Source organism: Natator depressus, chromosome 23 (assembly GCF_965152275.1).
Source record: "Natator depressus isolate rNatDep1 chromosome 23, rNatDep2.hap1, whole genome shotgun sequence".
In the NCBI taxonomy this organism is placed as follows: Eukaryota; Metazoa; Chordata; order Testudines; family Cheloniidae; genus Natator; species Natator depressus.
The window spans coordinates 11,910,167-11,929,744 of NC_134256.1; the positions used below are offsets into that span (position 1 = coordinate 11,910,167).

Below are 19,578 nucleotides of genomic sequence, written 5' to 3' on the forward strand. Positions count from 1 at the left end.
ACCCCACAAACCCACCCTTATTTTTCTAAACCAGTGGGATGGAAATGAAGGCAACCATTCTTGAAATTAATCATGACTTTTTTTTTCTTTTTTTGCCATCACAAATATATATTTGAAATATCAGTTTAAAATTAATTCCTAAAATATTACTGTTTAGTAAAGTCATTAAAATAAAGTAACTGACAACAATCCAATACTATTTTTTTGAAGTTTAAAGCACCATAAAATACTTTAGCTATAGAGAGCTACTGGTGTGACAAATGAAAGAACTTACAGGTGACCTTGAAAGGAGATTGCAAAAAAAACCTCATCTTTTTCCCCCCACATTTCATTCCTTGTATACAGGGCTGGAAATTTTATTTTATTTTATTTTATTTTATTCCTGCTTGGTTTTTTATCTTAGAATTATCAGGCTGACAGGAATATCAATTCTGGTTTCCTTAGTTTTCTAAAAGATTTGTTAAATGTCTTAGAAGATTCACATTGTTAACAAAACATGCTGTAATCCTGGGAAAAAGGGATTGGATTTTAGAGAAATAGAGTCTTTTCTCCAAAATGTTAGTCACTGAAGTTAAAAAAATACAACAGTGTATTTTAAACTGTCTGAATAAAAATCCCTTTATTTCACAACTGCTTGACATTCACAATCTTGATTCTTTTAATGTCATAACTACACTACTTCATTAGTTACCACAGAATCTTCCAGGGTAGACAGCACTGGAATTTCTCATGTAAAAAAGCAAGCATAAGAATAAATAAATAAAAAGACAGGCTTACTTAATTCATCATACAGATGCTAAAAGGGGCAGAAAGGGCTAGTCCCCCCACTCCCCGCCACACCCTATAGGTCACCTTTAAAAAACCCCGACCCTTTCCTAGGGTATTAAAACCACAAACTATCCCGCATGTGGAACGGTCAGAGTTGTAACAGAGAGAGACAGCTAACAGTGAGTATGATCAAGAAATACAAAATCTCTTTCCTTCAGAAACCACTCTCCCCAAACCAGGGCCTTTCTGTCCCCCAAGAGGCCATCCCGCTCTCCTCAATCATTCAGCTTTAGACAGAGGCATAGACCCCCGTGGTTCTCTATGGCAGAAAATAGGTGCTAGTCAAAAGAGATGGGATCTTTTTGGGTCCCGCTCACTCCTGCCTCTGCATCTTCTTGGGGAGACACTGCATCTCTGAATGCTAGTATTTCATTTATTATTATTTATTTCTGTTATTACAGTAGATAGGAGCCCTAGTTACAGACCAGTATCCCATTTTGCTAGGTGCTGGTAGAGGATGGCCTCTTTCGCCTCCAAGCAGGTGCACTGCTCAGGGTATGGCTGCATCATATGGTAGCTGCATGTTGCGTAGGATCCATCATCACAACCTCTGCAGGCCTCCACATCAAAGAAGTGTCAGGTGAGGAATGACTTGCACCTGCCATCTCCTTGAACTGGGGTCATGCAGTGCTGTAATACCTTTCCCTGCAGAGCCAGCCCTTCCCCTTCTTCCCTCCTCTCCCCGACCCTCCATGTATTAGTGGATGAAAGTTCGTCTTTTTTTGGTCTATTTCTAATCAGTGGTTGTCATCACAGCCCCACCCATTTTCGAAATGAAGCCCTGAATACTCAGCTGGATAGGACTTCCGTCTGCATGCTGTTGATTAGACTGGGGGTGTTTTGGTTTGTTAGAATCCAAATAAATTAATTATGTTGCATTTACACTATATTTATTCCAAAATTATATTTTTAATATGTTTTGTGGTAGGTGGGTATATTTCAAAATAACAGTATTAAGTAGCTATGGTGTAAAAAACAATAGATTTAATGTACGTTGACTCTAAAATGATATGTCTGAATTACTGTCTTGGCTCTGATACTCCAGCTTCTGATATTTGTCCCACAAACCATGATATATTCACACATTAAAATTTCACTTACCAGGAGCCCTGGAACTTGCATTTGTAGGATTTGGAACAGGATCTGGAAAGTAAATGGATAAGAAGCTGGGCAAAATGTTGATGAAGTGCATAATTTTTTCATGAATATCACTGATTATCTCTCTTGTTTATTTTAGGGGAGATTATCAAACACACTAACAACATTTACACTCACAATTCCCATTGGAAGTCAATAACATTTGGGTGCTTAACTCCCATTTGTGTTTTTTGAATTTCCCTGCAATATGTATGCTGTTGATTAGACTGGGGATAGTTTGGGTTTGTTACAATCCAAATAAATTAATTATGTTGCATTTACACTATATTTACTCCAACATTACACTTTTTGATACATTTTGTGGTGGGTGTGCATATTTCAAAATAACACTACGAAGTAACTATGATGGAAAAAAACCACCAATAGATTTAAATTACTTGGACTTTAAAATGAAATATATGAATTACTGTCTTGATTCTGACTCTCCAGCTTCTGATATATGTCCCATTAACCATGATATACTTCACAGATTAAAGTTTCATTTACCAGGAATTATCAAGTTTGTAGTTACACTGTTCTCTGTGGGTGAAATTCAATCCAGAGCAGATTTAATTCTCCAACGTAAATGTGTCTGTGTGTGATAATAAAGTGCACATAATACACCTTTTGCACACCGGAAATTGTGAGATTACTTACCAGAGTAATCCCTGATCCCAGTTGGAGCAGCCCGAGCTTAAAAATATAACCAGAAGGTAGATTATGTACATTTTAGTAATTTTTCAGGTTCACAAGTTAATTACACTGCGTTCCTGAAATATTAAGGTAATTAGAATGGAGCCGCATAGTGTTAAATTCTGGCTCACTCTCACAGAGGTACACACTGAGGAGAGAGTGCTAAGAAACTTCCCTCTGCCTGGTAAAGGGCTTAGAAGGATTAAAATCTTCATGTTCACACCATAGTCCTTGCACTCTTCTGTCTACTACCCAGGGGTGAATAGTGCCCAAGAGGGTTGGGGAGAGACAGGGAGTGAGCAAAGCTCTGATTCCACCCATGTGCCGGTGGGTGGAGGAGAAAGAGAGACTATGTGTCATTCCTTAAAGGGATGTTGCAGTGTCTGTACTTAATCCATTCATCTGAGGATTCTGTGAGGTTATGCACCTGGGCGGTCACTGCCCTTTCCCACAGGCTACATCCTATGGGTTACAGCTGATAGTGTGGAGAAAAGTTATTTGCCACCTGTGACTTCTGTCACACAAGCCTTAGAGATTTTTTTTCTGCAGATTCATTGTTTCCTTTCTTGTTAGAGTCTGACTCCCCATCCCAATATTACTTTGTGTAGTCATATGGCTGCATTGGGACAGATCACTAATTAAGGAGTCTGAGCATATGCAGCCATTATGTTTCTGCAGCTGGAGTTATCATTTATGGTCCTGTCTATCTGCCTAATTTGGTGTCACTTATTTTCCACATAGATTTTTCACTTGAGAGGACTTTTCTGAAGTTTTCCATTTTCACAGCACTCTAAAGTGCTATAGTATGTTTGTGTAAAGAGACTATAAGAAGTTATATTGTAACTTTCATAAACATCTTTTGTTAATTTTAAAATTTACTTCTTCTAATTATGATAAAAATAAACAGTAAAAAAGCTAACCTGGAAGAAAACATAAGACCAAAAATAAAACCTGGAAAGGTACAGTTAATTTAAAACAGAGTCCTATTTTAACAGGATACACAGAACGCATGTTATTCTCCTTCTGTTTTGTGCAATTTATATTTCTCATCCATGTATGACCTGAAAAATAAAGAGTAAGATACAGTAAGTAATTTTAAAAATATAAAATAATGTTAACTGATTCAGGGTCAGAACTTGCTCAGGGCTCTTGTGAACTTTTAAATCCTTTTTATTTACTGCTTTTTTGTAGTTTCTAAAACCCTTTTCTCACAGGTTCTGACTCCCCCATCCAAGTCCCACCCCCGCCCCCACCATCCACATAAACACTATCTTTATCTTGTGTTTTTATGGCATCTGAACCATTCTGCCCTTTTACCTGGTGAATTTCTAGTTTTCCTCACACAAGATGCCAAGCACTATGCTCCAGCAAAGCATTTAAATACAAGATTAGCCTGAAGCACATGAGTAGCCCCAAGGAAGTCAGTTAACCTAATTAAATTTAAGCATGCACTGAAATACTGTGCAGTATTAGGGAACTTTGCAGGATCATTACTATTATTTTTATTATCATAGAGCCTAGGAGCCTATAGTATGGACCAGGATTCCATTGTGCAAGGCGCTGTACAAAAATAGAGCAAAAAAGACAGTCCTTGCCCCAAAGAGTTTACAATCTAAATATAAGACAGAAGACAGAGACAGACAGATGAGGAAATACAAGGAAACAAGACAAGCCCTTAATCACCATTGCACTGGCTATCACTGAACAATCCTAAAACACCTTAATGTTTAGAATTAAACATTCTGAACTAACTCACACACTTAGTCCCTTTAAAGTCAGGGAGCAGGCCTGGATCTACAGAAGCAATAATTAATGCTAAGGTTTGTTATTTATTAGTATGACATTCTGTACCTCGTGGGAACACCCTATACCCCATGTTCATCCTTATAAAATGATTGCGTGGTATCCAATGCAAAGTTTGTCATGGTGGGTGTCTTCGGAAGGATCATGATGCACTGAGTATTGTTGTTATAGTGATGTTATAGGTTATAATTTCATATATATAATTATGAGGCTGAAAATGTATCCTCATGGCTTAAAATAAGACCAGGCGAAAAGTCTCCAAGAGCAGAGAGGCTGTTCACACCTCATCAGGGCATGTATGGGACAAACACAGCCCAGCCTCCCAGGAACAAAGGACACTGGCCTAGGCAGCAACAAAGGGATCTGTTGGACTCTCGAGTGAGTCACTCCCTTTCCTTTGATCAGTTTGGGACTGCGATGAGGTAATGGTCACCTGACTCTGAAGGGTGGGGGGGAGACAAAGCCAAGAGGGAGGAAAGGACATGATAAAAGGGAGAGATGTTTGCCCTGCTCTTCCTCTTTCTTCCACCTCCATCTACAGACATCACCACCAAGTGACTGCATTGCTGATCAAAAGGGAGAGCCTGACTGAAGGGCAACCACCCAGCCTGTGGTGCGAAGCATCTCAGTTTGTAAGGGCATTGAAAATGTTAAGATCAGCTTGGAATGTGTTTTGCTTTTATTTCATTTGACCAAATCTGACTTGTTATGCTTTCACTTACAATCACTTAAAATTTATCTTTGTAGTTAATAAGTCTATTTGTTTATCCTACCTGAAGCAGTGCATTTGGTTTGAAGCATGTCAGAGACTCCCTTTGGGACAGCAAGCCTGGTACATATCAATTTCTTTGTGAAATTGATGAACTCATATCAGCTTGCAGCATCCAGCGGGCATAACTGGACACTGCAAGACAGAGGTTCCTAGGGTTGTGACTGGGACTGGAGATATTGGCTTGTGTCATTCGGTTGCACAATCCAAGGAGGAGCTTACATGCCAGAGGCTGTGCGTGAACAGCCCAGAAATGCAGGTTCTCACAGCAGAGCAGGGTAAGGCTGGCTCCCAGAGTCAAGGATTGGAGTGTCCTGGCAGATCACCAGTCCAGATAATACCAGAGGGGAACATCACAATTAATATCTCAGGCCCAGGCCTACAAAGGGACTTAGGTATTGCTGACTGTTTCATTTTTCTGTGGGTGAAACTGGAAAGTTGTTTTTGACTTTTTGTAACTTGTCTCAAAAAGGTCACCATTGGTTCTGTTACCACAGGTAAAATCTTTTGCAATATCTGGTTAGCCTTAAAGAGCCAGGATAAAAGAAAGTGTCCTTTCGCTTCCCCACTACTCCCAAAAGGAGTGATTGCAAAAGGGCTTTTAGCACAGTAGAACCTCAGAGTTACGAACACCTCGAGAATGGAGGTTGTTTGTAACTCTGAAATGTTCGTAACTCTGAACAAAATGTTATGGTTCTTTCAAAAGTTTACAGCTGAACATTGACTTAATATAGCTTTGAAACTTTACTATGCAGAAGAAAAATGCTGCTTTTAACCATCTGAATTTAAATTAAACAAGCACAGTAACCATTTCCTTCCCTTGTCAAATCTTTTTTAATCTTTCCCTTTATATTTTTTAACAGTTTACATTTAATACGGTACTGTGCTGCATTTGCTTTTTTATTCTATTTTATTTTATTTTATTTTATTTGTCTCTGCTGCTTCCTGATTGTGTACTTCCAGTTCCAAATGAGGTGTGTGGTTGACCGGTCAGTTTGTGACACTGTTGTTCATAGCACTGAGGTTCCACAGTATATCAAAGATCTATATTCCTGCTTCTAACTTCCCATCCCATGGGTCTCTCCCTAGGAATGAATTATCTGGGCCAAAGATACTAAGTTTAGGAAGTTAGCCACTAATTAATATCTTCTAAAGCCATCTATTGACAAAAAGCAATTGAGAGAATAACCAGATAGATTGAATGGCTGGTTCAGGAAACTGACTTTCATTTTTGAAAAACTGGAGAGGTCCCAGTAAATTGACAAAAGGAAAAGATGATACGTCTGAGGGAAGGGAGCAGAAGGAGACTCCGCCGATTGGAAGGTATGGGATGCACTGTCCTGGGGTTGGGGGTTCCACGACCACCGCTCCCAAGAGAAGGAGGCGGGTGGTGGTGGTCGGGGACTCTCTCCTCAGGGGGACTGAGTCATCTATCTGCCGCCCCGACCGGGAAAACCGAGAAGGCTGCTGCTTGCCAGGAGCTAAGATTCGCGATGTGACGGAGAGACTGCCGAGACTCATCAAGCCCTCAGATCGCTACCCCTTCCTGCTTCTTCACGTGGGCACGAATGATACTGCCAAGAATGACCTTGAGGGGATCACTGCGGACTACGTGGCTCTGGGAAGAAGGATAAAGGAGTTTGAGGTGCAAGTGGTGTTCTCATCCATCCTCCCCGTGGAAGGAAAAGGCCTAGGTAGAGACCGTCGAATCGTGGAAGTCAATGAATGGCTACGCAGGTGGTGTCGGAGAGAAGGCTTTGGATTCTTTGACCATGGGATGGTGTTCCAAGAAGGAGTGCTAGGCAGAGTGGGGCTCCACCTAACGAAGAGAGGGAAGAGCATCTTCGCAAGCAGGCTGGCTAACCTAGTGAGGAGGGCTTTAAACTAGGTTCACCAGGGCAAGAAGACCAAAGCCCTGAGGTAAGTGGGGAAGTGGGATACCGGGAGGAGGCACGAGCAGGAGCGCGTGAGAGGGGAGGGCTCCTGCCTCATACTGAGAAAGAGGGGCGATCAGCAGGTTACCTCAAGTGCCTATACACAAATGCACGAAGCCTGGGAAACAAGCAGGGAGAACTGGAAGTCCTGGCACAGTCAAGGAATTATGATGTGATTGGAATAACAGAGACTTGGTGGGATAACTCACATGACTGGAGTACTGTCATTGATGGATATAAGCTGTTCAGGAAGGACAGGAAGGGCAGAAAATGTGGGGGAGTTGCACTGTATGTAAGAGAGCAGTATGACTGCTCAGAGCTCAAGTATGAAACTGCAGAAAAACCTGAGAGTCTCTGGATTAAGTTTAGAAGCGTGAGCAACAAGGGTGATGTCGTGGTGGGAGTCTACTATAGACCACCAGAGCAGGGGGATGAAGTGGACGAGGCTTTCTTCCGGCAACTCGCAGAAGTTTCTAGATCGCAGGCCCTGGTTCTCATGGGAGACTTCAATCACCCTGATATCTGCTGGGAGAGCAATACAGTGGAGCACAGGCAATCCAGGAAGTTTTTGAAAAATGTAGGGGACAATTTCCTTGTGCAAGTGCTGGAGGAACCAACAAGGGGCAGAGTTCTTCTTGACCTGCTGCTCACAAACCGGGAAGAATTAGTAAGGGAAGCAAAAGTGGATGGGTTCCTGGGAGGCAGTGACCATGAAATGGTCGAGTTCAGGATCCTGACACAAGGAAGAAAGGAGAGCAGCATAATACAGACCCTGGACTTCAGAAAAGCAGACTTTGACTCCCTTTGGGAACTGATGGCCAAGATCCCCTGGGAGAATAACATGAGGGGGAAAGGAGTCCAGGAGAGCTGGCTGTATTTTATAGAATCCTTACTGAGGTTACAGGGACAAACCATCCCGATGTGTAGAAAGAATAGTAAATATGGCAGGCGATCACCTTGGCTTAACAGTGAAATCATTGCTGCTCTTAAATACAAAAAAGAAGCTTACAAGAAGTGGAAGATTGGACAAATGACCAAGGATGAGTATAAAAATATTGCTTGGGCTTGCAGGAGTGAAATCAGGAAGGCCAAATCACACCTGGAGTTGCAGCTAGCAAGAGATGTTAAGAGTAACAAGAAGGGTTTCTTCAGGTATGTTTGCAACAAGAAGAAAGTCAAGGAAAGTGTGGGCCCCTTACTGAATGAGGGAGGCAACCTAGTGACAGAGGATGTGGAAAAAGCTAATGTACTCAATGCTTTTTTTGCCTCTGACTTCACGAACAAGGTCAGCTCCCAGACTACTGCACGGGGCAGCACAGCATGGGGAGGAGGTGACCAGCCCTCTGTGGAGAAAGAAGTGCTTCGGGACTATTTAGAAAAGCTGGACGACCACAAGTCCATGGGGCCGGATGCGCTGCATCCGAGAGTGCTAAAGGAGTTGGCAGATGTGATTGCAGAGCCATTGGCCATTATCTTTGAAAACTCATGGCGATCGGAGGAGGTCCCAGATGACTGGAAAAAGGCTAATGTAGTGCCCATCTTTAAAAAAGGGTAGAAGGAGGATCCTGGGAACTACAGGCCAGTCAGCCTCAGCTCAGTCCCTGGAAAAATCATGGAACAGGTCCTCAAGGAATCAATTCTGAAGCATTTAGAGGAGAGGAAAGTGATCAGGAACAGTCAGCATGGATTCACCAAGGGGAAGTCATGCCTGACTAATCTAATTGCCTTCTATGATGAGATAACTGGCTCTGTGGATGAGGGGAAAGCAGTGGACGTGTTGTTCCTTGACTTTACAAAGCTTTTGACACGGTCTCCCACAGTATTCTTCCAGCAAGTTAAAGAAGTATGGGCTGGATGAATGGACTATAAGGTGGATAGAAAGCTGGCTAGATTGTCCGGCTCAACGGATAGTTATCAATGGCTCCATGTCTAGTTGGCAGCCGGTGTCAAGTGGAGTGCCCCAGGGGTCGGTCCTGGGGCCGGTTTTGTTCAATATCTTCATAAATGATCTGGAGGATGGTGTGGATTGCACCCTCAGCAAGTTCGCAGAGGACACTAAACTGGGAGGAGTGGTAGATATACGCTGGAGGGTAGGGATAGGATACAGAGGGACCTAGACAAATTGGAGGATTGGGCCAAAAGAAATCTGATGAGGTTCAACAAGGACAAGTGCAGAGTCCTGCACTTAGGACGGAAGAATCCAATGCACATCTACAGACTAGGGACCGAATGGCTCGGCAGCAGTTCTGCAGAAAAGGACCTAGGGGTTACAGTGGACGAGAAGCTGGATATGAGTCAACAGTGTGCCCTGGTTGCCAAGAAGGCCAATGGCATTTTGGGATGTATAAGTAGGGGCATTGCCAGCAGATCGAGGGACGTGATCGTTCCCCTCTATTCGACATTGGTGAGGCCTCATCTGGAGTACTGTGTCCAGTTTTGGGCCCCACACTACAAGAAGGATGTGGAAAAATTGGAAAGAGTCCAGTGGAGGGCAACAGAAGTGATTAGGGGACTGGAACACATGACTTATGAGGAGAGGCTGAGGGAACTGGGGACGTTTAGTCAGCGGAAGAGAAGAATGAGGGGGGATTTGATAGCTGCTTTCAACTACCTGAAAGGGGGTTCCAAAGAGGATGGCTCTAGACTGTTCTCAGTGGTAGCAGATGACAGAACAAGGAGTGATGGTCTCAAGTTGCAGTGGGGGAGATTTAGGTTGGATATTAGGAAAAACTTTTTCACTAGGAGGGTGGTGAAACACTGGAATGTGTTACCTAGGGAGGTGGTGGAATCTCCTTCCCTAGAAGTTTTTAAGGTCAGGCTTGACAAAGCCCTGGCTGGGATGATTTAGTCGGGGATCGGTCCTGCTTTGAGCAGGGGGTTGGACTAGATGACCTCCTGAGGTCCCTTCCAACCCTGATATTCTATGATTCTATGATTTTAATACTGTATTTAGGCTCAGAAAGTTTAGATTTTTTTCTGTAAATGTTGGTAAACATAGATTTCAGCAGACACACAGAAACCAATGAAAAAATAATTTCTTTCATAATAATAAAAATGTACAGATAGGCCAGGTAAGAAAAATGCTATTAGACTTTGACAATTCATTGGACTTTGATTTAAGGATACTTACTTTGTATTTTTTGACATGTTGTCAAGGTTCCTCCCCCACTCTGAACTCTAGGGTACAGATGTGGGGACCTGCATGAAAACCTCCTAAGCTTACTTTTAACAGCTTAGGTTAAAACTTCCCCAAGGTACATATTAATTTTACCCTTTGTCCTTGGAATTTCCACTGCTACCACCAAACTTTAACTGGGTTTACTGGGAAATGTAGTTTGGACACGTCTTTCCCACCAAAATCCTCCCAACCCTTGCACCCCACTTCCTGGGGAAGGTTTGGTAAAAATCCTCACCAATTTGCATAGGTGACCACAGACCCAAACCTTTGAATCTTCGAACAATGAAAAAGCATTCAGTTTTCTTACAAGAAGACTTTTAATAGAAGTAAAGGAATCACCTCTGTAAAATCAGGATGGTAGATACCTTACAGGGGAATTAGATTCAAAACATACAGAATCCCTCTAGGCAAAACCTTAAGTTACAAAAAAGACACACACACAGGGATAGTCATTCTATTCAGCACAGTTCTTTTCTCAGCCATTTAAAGAAATCATAATCTAACACATACCTAGCTAGATTACTTACTAAAAGTTCTAAGACTCCATTCCTGTTCTGTCCCTGGCAAAAGCAGCATACAGACAGACACAGACCCTTTGTTTCTCTCCCTCCTCCCAGCTTTTGAAAGTATCTTGTCTCCTCATTGGTCATTTTGGTCAGGTGCCAGCGAGGTTACCTTTAGCTTCTTAACCCTTTACAGGTGAGAGGATTTTTCCTCTGGCCAGGAGGGATTTTAAAGGGGTTTACCCTTCCCTTTATATTTATGACACATGTGATGTGGACAATTTGTGTTTTAATGGTTATAAAGCATTAATGTTTTGAATCTCAGTGTCTACTGTCATTAAATAATTATTGTCTACCCCCTACTATTGTCTGACCCCCCCATTATCTCCCACAACTCTGAAAATTTAAATTGGAAAAATAAAAAATGCTTAAAAATAATTAAAATCATAAATAAATAAAATTCAAATTGTGTCAAGCCTAACCATACTTACTTTTAATAATAGGAACATATGCTAGAAATGAGGTGTTAAATATAATGGCGCTTTTGAACCTTAATTATAAAACATTCCTGCTGATGATGCTATAAAGTAAACAAAACTGTAGTCCTAGCTATCTGTCTAAGGATTTTTTACTGGCAGACATCACTTGAATATCTGAGTGGCCCTTGCATATAAAATCAGTAACAATAGCGAACTCCTTAGTGGATTTCATTGAGACTCTGGTACTTTTCCCTTTCTGTGATAAAGACTATCTAGCAAGGAGGAGATGGAATAAGGAATTTGTATATATTGATGCTACCTGGTCATCCAAGTTTAATGAGAAATAAAACAAGACGCCAATGTTATGTACCACTTTGATGAATGGGGGCTGCACCCAGGAAGGTGGAAACTAAGTCCAAGCTATTTCTTCCTCTTTCCGAGCAGTATTGCTTCAGGCTTCTCCAGCTGTTCTTCTTCCCAGAATTGATCTCTCATAGATGTTCTGACTTCTTAGCAGTGGCAGTGGTTGCATCAGTTGAGAAATGAGATGTATAGATGAGAGCCATCAGCATACCATTGGCAGCTAAGACCATGGTGTCCGACTTTCTCTCCCATTGGTCTCATGTAGACATTGGAGAGAAGAGGAGATAGTTTGGATCATGAGGGACCCTGTAGGTGAGGGCCTTCCGATAAGAGGAGCAGTTCCCTTTCCCACTCTCTGATGTTCTGCTGGAGAGGAACGACTGGAGCCATTGTAGTGTTTGGCCATCTATCCCTGCTATGTCATGTAGGCAGGTTAGCATTATGCTTTGGTCTGCTGTGTCAAAAAACTGCAGAGATGCCCTGCAGTTTGAGCAGACAGATTTTGCCTCTGACATAAGAAGATCAGTCTTTTTGAGCCACCAGAGCTGTCTGTGCTGCACCCCAGTCTGAACTGTAACAGTGAGACATCCGGAGTGTTGGCTGATATCACGTGTTGTTGGAGCTTGGTGTTTAATTCTCTCTCATTATTGGGGAGACAGGACTATGTTTGCAGAGGTTGAATAGTGACTTCTTGAAGACTGAGCAAACTACTGTGTTTTTTTTAACAAGTTAGGGGAGAATTGCATTCCTATTTCCTATTTGGATATATTAGTCAGGATCAGGTCCATTATATTAACTACAGTAGGTTGTTCTTTCCAAGTTAATCAAACAAGACACCTGATACTATTATGACAACAGGAAATATTTAGAATGTAATGCACCTCAGTCGCAGCCAACTCTCAACCTGGTTTCCAAAACTGAAGGAGAAATTTTATTTCCATCATCAAATGAGTGTTCAAAAACACCCAGAATTCAGGTAGTCTGGCACCCTGATTGGTGTAATTTCCAGGGCAAACAACTATTGACCCAATTTCACACCTGAGATTATATAATGTGGCTGGTCTATAGAAGATTACAACCTATTCCTTCTGCTACCTATTACAGTTAATCCTCTAGCTAAATTTCTAGAGGTCTGTGCTGAAATTCTGAAGACCCAGGGTTCAAAGGCTGATGATGTAGACGTGAGGGGATTACAGTTGCTCAGAACATATTTTACTTTTTAAAAAAAAGTTTGAAAAATATACTAAAAACTCTGTTAAAATATTCTTGTTACATCTCAATAGTTAAGCACTCAAAAAGTAGGAAAAGCCAGAATTCAAGTTGCCTGTGTATTTTGAATATGTTGGTTGTAACAATCAATATTATTTTATGTTGAAATTCTTAGTGAACCATTTCCCTCTACGTCAGATGAAAATGACGATGATGGAAGTAAGAACTAGCATAAAATACAACAATGGCATCCATTCTGCAACAGAAAAATTATTTATGTATTCTTGAAAATTCCATTTACTGTACTGTGTATTATCGTTAGATATATATTTCCATTTTAAAAATGAAATAAAAAAGTGAAATCTTGCTTGAAAATAGTTAATATTATTTGTTATTATAATATATCTATGTTATCATAGCACCTTGTCGTTGGTTGATTTGATTTTATATGATGAGTAAAGAAACACCACAGAGAATCTTTAGTTGTTCTGGGAGTTTATGAAACTCCCATCTTTATTCTCTAGTTCACTCCATATCTGAGCTGTTAGATGGATATTTTTAAAAGAACCCTCAGGGAGTTAACATGGACATCAAATTCCCTTTGGCTCATTGAAGAAATGGCTGCAGTGGTTAAACAGTCTTATGGAGCACAGACAATTTCAAGCAGGAAACCATTTCACCTGTCCAAGAATTACACCCATAAACTGTGAATTTGATTAATAAATAATAGGGCTGTCAAACTATTAAAAATTAATTGTGATTAATTGTGTGATTAATTGCACTAACAATAGAATACCATTTATTTAAACATTTTTGTATGTTTCCTACATTTTCAAATACATTGATTTCAATTACAACACAGAATACAAAGTGTACACTGCTCACTTCATATTTATTTTGGTTACGAATATTTGCACTGTAAAAAAACAAAAAAAATAGTATTTTTCAATTCACTTCATACAAGTACTGTAGTGCAATCTCTTTGTCATGAAAGTTGAACTTACAAATGTAGAAGTATGTACAAAAAAAACGAGCATTCAAAAATAAAACAATGTAAAACTTTAGAGCCTACAAGTCCATTCAGTCGTACCTCTTGTTCAGCCAATCGCTCAGACAAACAAGTTTGTTTACGCTTACAGGAGAAAATGCTGCCCACTTCCTGTTCACAATGACACCTGAAAGTGAAAACAGGCGTTCACATGGCACTGCTGTAGCTGGCGTTGCAAGATATTTACATGCCAGATGCGCTACAGATTCATATGTCCCTTGATGCTTCAACCACCATTCCAGAAGACATGCATCCATGCTGATGACAGTTTCTGCTCAATAACAATCCAAAGCAGTGCGGATTGACAAATGTTCATTTTCATCGTATTAGTCAGATCCCACCAGCAGAAGGTTGATTTTCTTTTTTGGTGGTTCAGGTTCTGTAGTTTCCACATTGGAGTCTTGCTCTTTTAATACTTCTGAAAGCATGTTCCACACCTCGTCCCTCTCAAACTTTGGAAGGAACTTCAGATTCTTAAACCTTGGTCAAGTGCTGTAGCTATCTTTAGAAATCTTACATTGGTACCTTCTCTGCGTTTTGTCAAATCTGCAGCAAAAGTGTTCTTAAAATGAGCAACAGGTTGAATCGTCATCTGAGACTACTGTAACATGAAATATATGGCAGAATGCAGGTAAAACAGAGCCGGAAACATACAATTCTCCCCCAAAGAGATCAGTCAAAAAGTTAATGAATGCATTTTTTTCAGTGAGCATCATCAGCATGGAAGCATGTCCTCTGGAAGGGTGGCCAAAGCATGAAGGGGCATATGAATGTTTAGCGTATCTGCAATGCAATGCAATGCTTGCAATGCCAGCTACAAAAGTCCCATGTGAACGCCTGTTATCACTTTCTGGTGACATTGTAAATAAGAAGTGGGCAGCATTATCTCCTGTAAATTTAAACAAACTTGTTTGTCTTAGTGATTGGCTGAACAAGAAGTAGGACTGAGTGGACTTGTAGGCGCTACAGTTTTGCATTGTTTTGTTTTTGAGTGCAGCTATGTAACAAACAAAAATCTACATTTGTAAGTTGCACTTTCACCATAAAGAGTTTGCACTACTGTACTTGTATGAGGAATTGAAAAATACGATTCCTTTTGTTTATCATTTTTACAGTACAAATATTTGTATTAAAATAATAATAGAAAGTGAGCAGTGTACACTTTGTATTCTGTATTGTAATTGAAATCAATATATTTGAAAAAGTAGAAAAACTTCCAAAAATATTTAATACATTACAATTGGTATTCTATTGTTTAACTGTGATTAAAACTGTGATTAATCGTGATTAATTTTTTTGATTTAATCACATGAGTTAACTGTGATTAACTGACAGCCCTAATAAATAATAGTCAAGAAATGTGATATTAAAGGAGATTGCACAGAACCCTGATACAGTAAATTACAAAAATGTAGCTGTGTAGTTTCCATTAGGTTCTAAAAAACAAAAAAAGAGAAGAAGAAAAAATAGGAGAGAACCCATTTCATTGTTTTTCATTAGAATTGCTTGGACAATGGTAATTTTTTTTCTGGTGGAATTTTCCAGTGGGAAAAAATCCTTTCAAAATTTCTCTGTTGATTTTTTAAAAATTTCCTATGAGAGTTTCCAAAATGTTCATTTTTATCATGAATTTTATTTTTCACGGTTCTCTCACCCCTTTTCCCCCCCTTCCCCTTTTGTATAGACTCATCGGCTTTCAGGCAAGAACAGACCATTAAGATAGCCTAGTCTGACCTACATAAGAGCAGCCAGAGAATTTCATCAACTGATTCCTCCATAAAGCCCATAACTTCTGGGTGAACTAGAGCACGTCATTCAGAAAGACATACAATCTTGATTTAAAAACCTCAAGTGATGGAGAACACATCACATCCCAAGCTAAGCTGTTGCAATCATTAGTTACCTTCACTGTACTTTTTGTTTTATTTCTATTCTGAATTTGTCTAACTTCAGTTTCCAGTTATTGACTCTTGTTATAATTTTGCATTGTTATAATGAAAGTGCTGCTCTTATTTAATATGTTCATTAATGACCTTGGCACAAAAAGTGGACAAGAGCTAATGAAATTTGCTGATGCTACAAAGTTCGGAGGCACCATGAGTACAGAGGAGGATCAGACCATTGTACAAGAAGAAATGGGTGACCTTGAGAACTGGAGTAATAGAAATGGGATGAAATTTAATTATACAAAGTGCAAGATCATGCACTTAGGGACTAACAACAAGAATTTCTGCCATAAGCTGAAAGAAAAGGAGTACTTGTGGCACCTTAGAGACTAACCAATTTATTTGAGCATAAGCTTTCGTGAGCTACAGCTCACTTCATCGGATGCATTCAGTGGAAAATAGAGTGGGGAGATTTATATACACACAGAACATGAAAAAATGGATGTTATCATACACACTGTAAGGAGAGTGATCACTTAAGATGAGCTATTACCAGCAGGAGAGTGTGGGGGGGGGAGAGAAAACCTTTTGTAGTGATAATCAAGGTGGGCCATTTCCAGCAGTTAACAAGAACGTCTGAGGAACAGTGGGGGTGGGGGGTGGGGGAATAAACATGGGGAAATAGTTTTACTTTGTGTAATGACCCATCCACTCCCAGTCTCTATTCAAGCCTAAGTTAATTGTATCCAGTTTGCAAATTAATTCCAATTCAGCAGTCTCTCGTTGGAGTCTGTTTTTGAAGTCTTTTTGTTGTAATATTGCGACTTTTAGGTTTGTAATCGAGTGATCAGAGAGATTGAAGTGTTCTCCGACTGGTTTATGAATGTTATAATTCTTGACATCTGATTTGTGTCCATTTATTCTTTTACGTAGAGACTGTCCAGTTTGACCTATGTACATGGCAGAAGGGCATTGCTGGCACATGATGGCATATATCACATTGGTAGATGTGCAGGTGAACGAGCCTCTGATAGTGTGGCTGATGTGATTAGGCCCTATGATGGTGTCCCCTGAATAGATATGTGGACACAGTTGGCAACGGGCTTTGTTGCAAGGATAGGTTCCTGGGTTAGTGGTTCTGTTGTGTGGTGTGTGGTTGCTGGTGAGTATTTGCTTCAGGTTGGGGGGCTGTCTGTAGGCAAGGACTGGCCTGTCTCCCAAGATTTGTGAGAGTGATGGGTCGTCCTTCAGGATAGGTTGTAGATCCTTGATGATGCGTTGGAGAGGTTTTAGTTGGGGGCTGAAGGTGATGGCTAGTGGCGTCCAGCTTTCCAAGGGTTAGCTATAGGCAAAGGAATTGTAAGGACCTCTTTAATGTGCCAAGGGGGTCCTGCACCAAATGGCCTTCTTGAAAACTGCCTTAGCATATTGTATACATTTTGAGCAATAAAAAATTATCCCATAAATGCTAAGAAGAATATAATGCAGAAATTTATCATGTGTTAATTTCCCATTAAAATTACATCAGCTCAAATTACCATAATATTCTGATATCAATCCAGTCCTTAAACCTTATAGAAAGAGCAATTAAGCCTGTGAGTTAACCTTTCTTCTCTAATTAATTTTCACACCCAACACTGTGGGCTCCAAATACCTCTTTTCTACCTAGAACAGTCTGGGTATGTGGGGGAATCAATCAAGGTCCCAATAATATGGAATATAAAATTTGGTGAAAATATTTTAAATCAATGAATACTTACTTAATGGCATCTTGGTTTTTTTCTGAAAGAGAAAAAATCAATACCCATTGTCAAATTCATGACTAGAAAGTGTATCTTAGCAACAATAAGATATGATAATGTATTACAGGAAGAGTGGCCATACTACATACACCTTAATGTGCTTCTTTTTTTTTTAATTTGGAGGTTAGAGGCATGCATAAATCTCAAACATGCTTGACTGTTAGATGAATATATTATGTATTGAAAATACGTTAAAAATGTTAAGGTACCAAACCCAAACACTCAAAAGTTAGGAAATGTATGAATTAAGGTTGCCCATACAACCTTAACACACACACACTCCTTATGAATTGTGATATCATCTTTTGTTACATGATCTCATACTATTTTTTGCCCACAGAACCCCTGCCTCATTCAGTGCACAGAATGGACCATGCTCTGGCTATGAATCAGGCTTGTGTAGTAAAGAAGGCTGTTGTCTATACGGCCCTACTTCATTTGTTGCAGAAGTTAGAGGACATATAGTGAATGAGGGAGGGGATTTCCAGAAAATAAAGGAAGGTCATAGAGTCATAGAAGATTAGGTTTGGAAGAGACCTCAGGAGGTCATCTAGTCCAACCCCCTGCTCAAAGAATGACCAACACCAACTAAATCATCTCATGGTGTCTTCATCTTTAGCTCATCTTTAGGTTTCATGCTTAGGGCAGCTGATTGCTGCCCGGGAGAACTGAATTCTATCTCTGTCTCTGCCACGGAGTTCCTATTTGATGCTGGGCAAACTTTTCACCATGAACTAACCAACTGGTCTGGTTTTCTGCTCAGCAGGTTGCTTCTATTTTCAGGGCTGCTACCAAGGCTCCTTCAGGGATTTGAGTCCCCTCAGGTTCACCTGCCCCTACAGATTGGAATCATTTAGCCCATCCACAAACTGCTGCAGCACCCTCTCCTCGAACATTTCCCCAGAAGCCATAAATAAGCCACTCACACCAGCTGCTGCAACCCCCCAGGAACACTTCGGAGCTTCTCTGCTGTGTCCCTCCATCATAACCAGACTTGGATGTGGACATGTCCGTCTGCTTCTCCACCCCAAACCGGACAGCAAGGGACTCCTGTGGGGCCTGGTAATTGTCACATTCCTCCATTCCTAAAGACCTAAGAACTGGTAGGTCTTCTCCAGTCAGGCCTGTGGCCAAATAGATTCTTTTCTCCTTCTCTGACCAGCAGTTTAGCTTACTTGTGAGTTTAAAGTGCATCAGCTATGCTTCCCAGCTCATTTTGCTATCAGATTTGTGTGCTTTCTGCTCCTGGTGTTCCCCATCATCTTATCTGAAGAAGGCAGTATCCCTGTCCCTGTTTTTCCCTGGCCCTGTCAGTTGGTTGGAGATCTCTGGAACTTCTCCATCCATCTGTGTCTCATCTTCTTTGATTTACAGCCCGCCTGTGGCCCAGCCTGCTCCATCTTGGCTCCTCCTGATCATACCTGTTGCAGTGGCTTGGTATGGCCTGCTTCTGTTTGCCAGCATGGGTTCATTTCATCACCATCCCACAGTTTTAATACCAATATGACATCATGGGAAACCAAAGAAACGAGGCGAGAAAATGTCTAAAATCCAATAAATGTTAATGCAGCCACAGCCTAGCACAGTAGGCTGATACAGGCTGCTCCGTCCAGGGCTTTGTAAAGGAAAGTTAAACAATGTTAATTAAAGTGCCATTGCCAGCTCTTCCTGTACTTAAGACTAAGTAGGTACATTGCAAAATTTGCTCCATTACACATATTCTCATGTGATAAGGAGATGAGAAGCTTTAAATTAACACTGACTGCAGGTTAGGGTATAAAGTTTCAGCATACCCTTTCCCCTAACAGCTTATACAGTTGAGAAACAAGGTAGGTGAGATCTGATCTGTCAGTCCTCATCCTCCAAGGAAACCTGCATAACATTTTCAAAAGATGTGCTGGGAAGCTTAAATTCATAACATTGCTAGACACTAAAAAACATGAACT

General features: G+C 40.7%; 1 protein-coding gene across 3 annotated transcripts in view; it reads left to right on the plus strand.

Annotated features, from left to right (window-relative positions):
• The window catches only part of LOC141976341 (butyrophilin subfamily 3 member A1-like), a 74,533-nt gene that overhangs the window by 25,957 nt on the left and 28,998 nt on the right, over positions 1 to 19,578 (plus strand). The gene's annotated exons all lie outside the window — the stretch shown is intronic.